We start from the raw sequence: 10,948 nt of genomic DNA on the forward strand, positions 1-10,948 counted from the left end.
GTTAAACTGTGTAGAGTCTATTCCACAATGCCCCTCTCCAAGGTTAGAAAGCTCCACTTTTATGCTTATTCTGGGGTTTTTTTATAGGCAGTTAAAAATGCATAAAAAGCCCTTGAAAACATTGAAATAGTTGTGGGCTTGCACTCAACCTCAAATAATAAAGATGTATGACCATTTCTGATGACAAAAAAAATATATCAGAAACAGCACAACGTGTATTTTCTATTGTATGCACTAGAACTGGCTTAATTTTCCTTCCTTTGTTACATACAACCTATATTGTAATATCACAGACTATACCACAAGTTGGTTTACATTGCCTTATCTCAAGACACCTGTGCATTTATTACTAATCAGAAAATTTAATAATTTTCTATCAATGGAACCAGCTTACATTCTGCAATCACATTATTTCTATGAATGAAAACTGAACATTTTGTCCCTGGACGGATGTAGTCATGGACATGAATAGCAGTATAACAACTCCTCTCTGCTTATAAAAAACATATCCCTTGGTACCAGATGGAATTCTAATCAGAGTTCCTCCACAACACAGATATTGTAGGTGTGCTGTGCTAGTCATTTCTGTTATTATGAATGACCTTTCAGGAATTGAAAAACTGCAGCTTGTCTGTTGAGACTTGTAATCGTTATCTGTTCAGTTAGAGCATTTACCAGTCCTGCTTGTCTTCACCAACAGAAATAAAACAAAATACATCCCCTTCTGGCTAATCTCCAGAAGACCTGAAGACTCCAAATTAAAAATTCACTTTAGACAATGTGGGTGATTTCTAATAAAAAGTACTTATAATGGAATCTTGTATTTCCCTATAGTAACTTAATACTTTCCACCAAAATGTGCATCTGAAAAGGAAACCTCTGCAGTAGCAGCAGTTTGATTAAGTAAGACCACAGTCTTACTCGCTTCTGCTCAAGCACTATCCTGAGGCTTCTAGTTATGCTTCCTATTAGAGGGCTAATTGTGCACTGTATTTTACCCTGGAGGCAGGTAACCTCTGAAAGAGGCAGGGTAAAATGACACAAAAATGTGCACTTCTAAGTCAGTTTATGGTATCAGGTAAAGATCTAGGTGATCCAAATTGGGAAGGCTATAACACACATTGGCTGCTCTGAGAAAGCTAAACCAAGGTCATACAGTGGTACACTATCCTACAGTACTAGCATTCAGGTCTTAGGTGGGAAATTATAATAATTTTATCCTTAACAATGTACACCTTTCTAATGTTAACCCACTGTTTGGGGTTTATGAGTTATAAGCAACTGCAAACATGGTTGTATAATGGGAAGTGTTAATCAACCTTAATAATAGGCAATGCTATCTATAGTATGAAATGTACAACTTTGTTCTGATAAAAAAAAGTTTGATATTAAAACACACATTTTAAATAAATAGGTTGATGTTTTGTGAGAAGTGCTGTGGGGAATTAGTCAGGTAATGTAAGTGAATAAGCTTTCAGGCAAGTACTTTGCAAAAAGAGAACTGTACATTACAGTCTGGCATCCAAATAAAGGCACACTTACTCCCACAGTCCACAAGTATGACAAGCCCTAGAATCTGATGAAATCTCTCTGAAGGTATACTGTAAACTAGGATTACTTGTTTAGCAATCACTTCTTCCTTAGTTGGCAGCTACTTGAGGCTGTAGTTTGTACTGATTCAGTATGAACTTTAGTTCCCACTACACACATGGCCGAATTAGTTGTTGAAATAGTTGGCCCCTTGCTCCTTGAGGAGAAGCAAAATCTAAAGTGCACTGTCTAATAGTCTAGTACTGCTCTGGAGGCACTGACAAGGCTGGGTGGCTACATATTAGGGGGAAGTACAGACAGTCAAAAAGTCTGAGGCTGAATCAATTTAGTCTTTGGAGGTTAGTCTAAGCTGCACAGATTTACCTGAAACAGAAATGAACAGACATTTACCTTTGATTCAGGAAATGCAGTCATGTCTGCAGTGGCTCAGACCAGAAGCTGGGAGGGCAGACGGGTGATAAAGCATGGCTCTCTGGCTGTGCATTCACTTCCTCTTTCTGCTGCCCCCAAAGTCTGTGGGATTTGCAGACCAGAATTACAGCAGCTGAACTCTGCAGAGTTGCTCATCAATTCCTCTTCCTGCTTCCAGGTGCCTCTGGGATTTGTAGTACATAGTCACAGCCAGCAGTGAGTTTGAGCAAGGGAAGGGGTGTTTAACCATCCCTTTCCTGGCCCCAGACCCCAGCCGGGGTTTGCCGGGGGGTCAGTCCTCCCCCTGTAGATGGGGATGCATTCTCAGCTGGCCTTGTCTCCACTCCTCCCACACCACCTTGTCAGCCAGCCCTCACTGCTCCAGCTAGGGAGCAGATGGGTGAGGCCAGCCCTGCTCTCTGAGAAGACATCACAGGCTAGCCTAGGGCTGGAAAGCATGCTGGGATGCTGAGGGACTGTGATTTAACTTAAACTAGGAAGGAGTCTGGGACAGAAGTTTCATAAAACAGTTTTGACCCAAATCAGTTAAGTCTGATGCTATATCCAACAGGTTTATTTTAAACCAGTTTCAGCCATTTTGAAACTGGTTTTTGTGCACTGAATTTCTATTCCGTTACAGATTTAAACCAGTTTCTGATCACTTAAACTGGTTTATATGCAACTTCTGTCCCTAGCCCAGTACAACGGTGCTGGTACTTTTACAATAGTGAAAAAAAATCAATGGACACATGGACGGAAAAGGAAAGGGGAAAATCTTCTAGAGCTTATAGATAATGATAAATTTGTTCTTTGCAGTGCCAAGAAGTCTGATGCTGATGGAGCTAACTGTATTCATAAACTGTCCATGATTGTGAGTAACCAGTCACAGCCTTGTTCTTAAAAAATATTATTTAAATACTTTGTTTATTTTTACTATGCTATTGCTTCCACAAATCATAGGTGTATCAGCATCTGAAAAAAAGCCTAGATTTCAGTTCAGGAAAGGATTTTTCCTCACGTTCCAAAAAGCAACTAAATGCCTACTGAAGTCCCACTAAAGTCAATGGGACTGAATAACATGCTTACATGCTTCCTAAGTATGGGTTAAGCATGTGCTTAAATGCTTTAATGAATCAGGGCCTTATTATGTGCACAGTGTTATAAAAACTGTTGTATCTGGTATTTTAGGAATCAATCAAATATTCTACTGAAACATCCCAAACCATTACAATCTACAGTTGCACTTCTGTAGCACTTTACCTGTATTTTTACTTGCATTTTTAGTTTTGTCTTTCTGCAAAAAAAAATAAAAATGACACTGATGACTTGGAATCAGAACTTAAACAGAATCTTCTAATCCACAGTCTGTATGAAAAGGTGAAACTTCTTTATACCTCCTCTTCTCTGTATTCATATAGCAGTAAATAGTGAAAAGTAAAGGCAATAAAATATTATCTGCATATCATCATGCAGGACAAAAAAGGTATACACGCTTAATGGCATTTATTGAAGAGCCTCCAGTATTGAGTTTTCCCATTATTTTTAAATTACTTATGACTGTGTCTTAAAATGCTGCACTGTAGGAAGGTAGTGTGGTTCAGTATATTAGAGTCTGGAATTGCAACTCAGAAAATCTGGAATCTATTCCCAGCTCTGCTTCTAAACTGCTAGGTGATCTGAGCAAATCATTCATCTTGGTGTATCTCAGTTTCTTTCAAGGCTGCAAAATGAAAATAATTTTTCTTACCTCTCTTGTAAAGTGCTTTGAATTGTGTATATGAATAGCTCTACATAAGTGCAAGGTGTTATCATCATCATCATTATTGTTACTGAATGAAAAATAAAACTTTCCTCTTTTATTCTTACAGAATTCATAACAGATTTTATGCTATTAGTACTATTGCAACAATATTTGAAGATCTTGCTAGACATACAAACCTATAATTAAACATATAAATCCCTGCCCTGAGAAGAATTCAAATCTCTTATCATTTATTTGCACAAGCAGGTAAAGATAAAACAAGTAAGGACGTCTGAGTAACACTGAATCAATAGTTTGTCTCAGTAGAAAGCAGGCACAATCTAACCACTACTTAAGGGACAATCTAGTTGTCTACTTAAATTGTATTTCTTGAATGGTAAATCATCTTAAAAATATAAACTTGTGTAAGTGGTATGTCTGTAACAACATCATTGAATTATCAAAAGCTATCCTTCTCCAAGGAGGCCTCAGCTATTGGTCATGGCTAGCAAGAATTTTCTTCTTTCTGCTCCTTTTGTGCTACTCACTGCTACAACCCCAGTAGTGCTGTCACAGCAAGTTCAAATCACACTGCCCACTTAGTCATAAAAAATCAGAGCTACCTTTCCTTCATGGGAGCCACTTCATACTTCAGTGAACACTACAAAAAGTATGAAGTGTGCTATGAAGAATGGATATGTAATAAAACTATAATTGAAATGGCTGCACTGTTGCTTCATTTCATCACTCACAGCGGCCCTTGCTTGTTAAATTTTAAGATCTCTTGGGAAACCAGGGTAGAGTGTAACTATACTCCAGAGTGTCAAAACAACCACAGCAAAGATTTTTGTCATGTGTGACACCAGTGAATTATTTTTAAATAGCAACTTTATCACCAAAACCCCCCCTTAAATTCTTAAGTTATGGTTTTTTCTTAATTTAAGGTCATAAACTTGGATTTTTTTAAGGTACATAATACACCCAGCTTTCATCACGTTTCAGTAGTATCAGACACCTAAACCCCTTAGACCTGTCTGAAAATCCCAGCACAAACTCTTGTACAGAAACACAAAAGAGAAGAAATATAATATTTCTTAGATAAAAGTTTAGAGTTAGAAAACAAATTACTGTATTTATTCAAATACAGGGTGAGGTGCTTTCCCTCCTCCCCCATAAGCATTGGGGAAAATAGCTCCTCATTTTATATTTGCATACAAGGAAGCTTTAATAAATACATTGTTTAGCTTTGACCTGCTGCTAAAAGAAGCATGTGCTCAGTAATGGAAATCAATTATAAAGTTGATGAAATGCAGCCAACAATGAGCATAACTGAAGTACATGGCCCATATTGGGCAAATGTGCTGATGGATATCTACTACAAGACTAGGTTAGTGCAACCCATCTGAAAAAAATATAGGGTAGTGCCCATTGACTGCAGACCCCCACCCACTCTTTCATGGTGAGCCACTACATTCTGACTTCTTCTCTTCTCTTCTCTTCCAGGTTGGCTGATCTCGTACGGTGAGCTTTAAACTAGACTCGCCGGGAGAGGGGGCTGCAGGAAGACGAGGAGACGCCATCAGGACAAGGGGTGCAAAGGTAAGTAATGGGGGTCCTGATGGTCTGCCTAATTGTGGGGGGCACACAGTCTTGCAAGGCCTTAAATGCCTGTACACCAATGCTCGTAGCATGGGGAACAAACAGGAGGAACTCGCCCTCAGAATAGCTAGTTCAAATCCAGATGTCGTAGGGTTAACAGAGACGTGGTGGGACTCGTCCCATGACTGGGCAGTTAACATTAGGGGCTATAGGCTGTACAGGCGGGATAGAGAAGGCAGAAAAGGGGGGGGGTGGCACTCTATGTCAAGGAGCACTACACATCCTCTTCCAGGGGGGGCAAGGCGAGAGGGATTTGACGGTGGGGGTCTATTACAGACCCCCCAATCAGGAGGAGGAGCTGGACAGGGAATTTTCAGGCCAGCTTGCGGAGACACTAAAAGCAAGGGATGTAGTTGTCATGGGCGATTTTAATTACCCGGACATCTGCTGGGAGGAGCAGTCAGCCGGGACGGACCGCTCCAGGAGGTTCTTGGCCGAGTTGCAGGACCTCCACTTGATTCAGGAGGTGCACAGTCCCACCAGAGGAGATGCCCTGCTGGACCTGGTCCTGGCCGCAGGCGACGACCTGGTAAGAGGCCTCCAGGTTCTTGACCACCTGGGCAATAGTGATCATCGCATGCTGGAATTCACCATCCAGCGTAGAGTGTCAAGGGCCCGCAGCAAGGTGGTAGCCCTAGACTTCAGGAGGGCCAACTTCAGTGAGATGAGGAGATTAGTGGGAGAGGAACTGGGGTCCTTGAGGGCAGAGGAACTCAGCATCCAAGAGGAGTGGTCGTTCCTTAAGGAAACGATACTCGGGGCCCAAGGGGTGTCCATCCCGACAAGAAGCAAGGCGGGCAGGAGTGTCCAAAAGCCCCCCTGGCTCACCAAGGGTGTCCGGGAATGCCTGCTTGCCAAAAGGGTGGCGTACGCCCGGTGGAAGGGGGGTGTAATCTCCAAAGAGGAGTATACCTCCTCTGCTCGGGCCTGCAGGCGGGCTGTTAGGAAGGCCAAGGCGGAGATAGAGCTCGGATTAGCGTCCAGGATTAAGGATAACAAAAAGTCCTTTTTCAAATATATTGGGAGGATGAAGAAGGCGCCGGGTAATGTGGGGCCCCTGCAGGATATGCGGGGCAATCTGGTGGTTGCGTCAGAGGATAAAGCGGACCTCTTTAACCAATTCTTCACCTCCGTTTTCTTGTGCAGGGACCGGGACTTCCCTGCTGTGATAGAAGCCGGACGCGAGGGGATCGCCTTCAGACCTCAGGTTGGGGAGGACCGGGTTAGAGAGCTTCTGGAGGGGCTGGACGCGTTCAAGTCAGCGGGTCCGGATGCTCTCCACCCCAGGGTGCTGAGGGAGCTGGCTGGGGTTATTGCAGGGCCCCTGGCACGGCTCTACGAGCGATCGTGGTGCTTGGGCCAGGTGCCAGACGATTGGAAGGTAGCTAATGTGGTCCCCATCTTCAAAAAAGGGAAAAGGGAGGACCCGGGCAATTATAGGCCCGTCAGTCTTACCTCAATCCTGGGGAAGCTCTTTGAGAAGATCATCAAGGAGCACATTTGTGATGGGCCGGCATCCGAGATGATGCTCAGGGGCAATCAGCATGGATTTATTAGGGGGAGATCATGTCAGACCAACCTGATTGCCTTTTATGATCAGGTCACAAAGGCCATGGATGCAGGTGTCGCGGTGGATGTAGTCTTTCTGGACTTCAGCAAGGCCTTTGACACCGTCTCTCACCCCATCCTAATTAATAAACTAGGCGACTGTGGCATAGATGCCTACACGGTCAGATGGATTGCAGATTGGCTGAAGGGTCGCACTCAGAGGGTGGTGGTGGATGGATCATATTCGACTTGGGGGGAGGTGGGTAGTGGAGTCCCTCAGGGCTCGGTCCTGGGCCCTGCGCTGTTCAATGTCTTCATCAGCGATCTTGATGTTGGGGTGGAGAGCAACCTGTTTAAATTCGCTGATGACACCAAAATTTGGGGGGAGGTGAGCACGCTAGCAGGGAGAGAGAGATTGCAGAAGGATCTGGATAGGTTACAGGGGTGGGCAGACAGGAACAGGATGCGTTTCAATACGGACAAGTGCAGGGTGCTGCACTTGGGTAGTAGGAACCAGCAGCACACTTATAAGATGGGGAGCTCCCTACTTGAGAGCACGGAGGCGGAAAGGGATCTTGGTGTCATTATTGACTCCAAGATGAACATGGGCCGACAATGCGAGGTCATGGTTGGCAGGGCTAACCGGACCTTGTCGTGCATCCACAGGTGCATCTCGAGTAGAGCCAGGGAGGTGATCCTCCCCCTCTATGCGACGCTGGTCAGGCCGCAGCTGGAGTATTGTGTCCAGTTCTGTGCGCCCCATTTCAGGAGGGATGTGGACAACATGGAGAGGGTCCAGAGGAGGGCCACCCGCATGATCCGGGGACAACAGGGCAGACCCTACAGTGAGAGACTGCGGGACTTGAACCTATTCAGCCTCCACAAGAGAAGGCTGAGGGGGGACCTGGTGACCGTCTATAAACTCACTAGGGGGAACCAGAAGGGTTTGGGGGAGACGCTGTTTCCCCTAGCCCCTGCTGGCATAACAAGGAATAATGGGCACAAGTTGATGGAGAGGAGGTACAGATTGGACATCCGAAAAAACTACTTCACAGTCAGGGCGGCTAGGAGCTGGAACCAACTTCCAAGGGAGGTGGTGCTGGCCCCTACCCTGGGGATCTTTAAGAAGAGGCTGGATACTTACCTGGCTGGACTCATTTGAGTCCCGTTTTTTGTTTAGGGTTCTTTTGTTGTTCTCCCGCCCTGGCGGGGGGTTGGGCTAGAAGATCTATTAGGTCCCTTCTGACCCTAAAACTATGAAACTATGAAACTATGACTTCCTCTTCACTCCCACAGCTAAGCTGCACCTTTCTTTCTCATTTCCAGAGTCCTGTTTCTTTACCATCCTTAAATATATGGAAACCATCACCAAATGGGGCCCCAAACAGTTCATCCAGAATGCCTCTGTCACCCTCCCCACCTACCTCTCACATATGATTAGTGTGGCCCCATCCTCCATGAGGTAAAACTGGACCAGGTTTCCCTGTGCCTCATCTACATATACATTTTAGGAGCATTCCAGGACTCATGACAAGAATACCCAGTTCCAGTCATGAGTGGTGGCTAATTACTACATGGACCCATGGATCCTTGGCAGAGGGGGTCGGGGGAGAGTATCTGGAATATACACACATACTGAACAGTGCTGAGCTGTGGGACCACCATGGCTTGACATGCTGTTGACTCTGCTGCAGTCCAACCCAATGAACTGTATGGTAAATCATGAGCCTTTTGGCTTTGAACTAATATGCATAATTTGTTCTATATGTCGGTCGGTTCCAAAGTGCTACTTAAAAGTGTGTTTATGGAGTTCCTATACTAAAACTTGCAGCAGTTTCAAAGAAGGTAAAAAGCATCAATTCTGAATGAACCAAGTCCATAGGTACTATATTCAAATTAAACTACTACAGCTATGTTTATTTTGAGGTCAATTATTTCAACTGTGATCTCACTTCTGTAGACCCAACTATTTCATTACTTCAGCACTGGTGATATAATGTTAAGTTATGCACCTGCACAGTGATGGCTATTCTAAGAATTCTCTGGAAGAAGTAAACTTTTGAACCAGTGACCTATTTAAGAATGAAGAGTGGTGGCAAGAATCCTGAAGGAAATGTGAGAAACATGTGAGGAACTCTGAGTGGCAATGAATGATACAAAGTGAAGATGACCGTGACTGGCTGTTAAATGAGACTGAGTTGCCACGCATCTCTGACCTAAAAGAGACACATAGAAGTGTGCTCGGATGTTCTGTGAGACTGGCTACACCACTCCAGAACCGAGTTTGTGTAGGTCTGAGCAGGCAGGTTTGGGTCCATATGTGGCACATCCACAGATCTGTATGCTTACTTAGTTCCTGTGAGAGTAGACTAACTACTCCAGGATCAGCCTCAGGAGAATGGTGATCTCTTGGGTGATATGTGCCTTGCTTTTCCATGGTGAAAAGAGCTTCTGCCCATTCATTTGTGGAACTGATGAACCATAGGGGGATCCATAGCACTGGTGAGTGAGTGAAATCTTGCATGCATGTCTGTGTTTGCTTGCACTGCAGTGCGGTTACCATACTTAGAGGAGTCTGGCTCTGCATAAGGCCATGGTGTGCTGGCATGCTGTTGAAGCTCCATGTGACTATCTTTTCAAGATTAATTATCATCCCACTAGTTAGTACATTTAGCATCCTCTCCAATGTCTCCATAGTTGTTTGCTAAAGTATTTGTCATACTGTCCCCATATTGTCTCATTATTTTGGTTTATCCCAATACCTTACTAGAACCCATTGTTGTTGTTCTCCCTCCCTTTCTGTTGTTATTAATACATTCTTATATATTTTATCTTTAATTTTATCATTGTCTTATCTAGATACTAAGAAAGCCAGGTTGGGCCTACAAGCCAGCATTGCTAACTGGCATTGCTGATCAACCGGCTAGCTTCACCCCTTTTGTTCTCCCTTTTTCATGTCCAATAATAGAGGGGTCTAATTCCCTCCAAAACCCAGCCCTCAACACTTTCATGTACTCAGCAAGAGCAGGGTCTGACAGCAAGAAAGAGGGGAAGCGGCTGCAAGGGAAAGAAGGGAGAGGACAAAGGGGCTACTTGACCCCCAGATTGATTTTCCCTGCTGTAGCAGTGGGAGAATGACAAATTCAAAACAAACCTCCAAAATTAGATTCTGTACCTAAAAATTTGTATCAAATTCATACATGTTCCATATATAGAATGTGATTATGGTGGGGGATTGTCTTATAATCAGGGTCAATTTATATTCAAGTAAATATGGACAAAAGACAAAGCAGCAGACTAACAGAATAAAACAAGTAAATACAAAAGCACATTAAGGATACTAAGATCAAGTTAAATATATATTTTTTTATATCTCAATGCATATTTATTAGAAATAATTCAAAGAATATTTGTCCATTTCAACATACAAGGTTCATAACTTTCCATAAGAGAAACATAGTAACAGCTCTAATAATGTTTATTGCAGATGCAGAGCAAATATATTTATGAATACAGTCTTCCTCCTCCTCAGGTTTCCCATAATATTGTCACCAGATTCATTTTGCCATTGGATTTGCACTTTTTTTTTTGAAGTGGCCAGCAAAGGATACTAAGATGATGCTTGAATCAATATGCTGATCAATAAGCCTTATCAATATGCTGAGGATATTTAGTGTTCTGTTATTTTTTCAACCATCATTTTCCATGCCCAAGTTAAATTCTTATGTAAAAAAAAATACATAGAAATTCATCCTTGGTGTATTTTCTTTTTATATCTAACCCTAACAAAGCTGGGTGACTAGAATGAAGACTGATCTGTTCAATCTGATGCTTGGGAAGATGGAAATTATGTATTTTGGAAGAAGGAAGCACCTTAGAAAATGATCAAAGGCAGCTCAGCCTTGTAAAATGTTTACAGCATCCTATCACTTTTATTTTTTTCTCCCATGTAACATTAGTGGTCTACAATGCCTTTTACTCTGCATGGCCAGATACTGTTGCCGGGGGGGGGGGGGGGTTTTTTTTCTTGGTTTTCTA

This window comes from Alligator sinensis, unplaced genomic scaffold (genome assembly GCF_000455745.1).
Source record: "Alligator sinensis unplaced genomic scaffold, ASM45574v1 scaffold1075_1, whole genome shotgun sequence".
NCBI lineage: Eukaryota > Metazoa > Chordata > Crocodylia > Alligatoridae > Alligator > Alligator sinensis.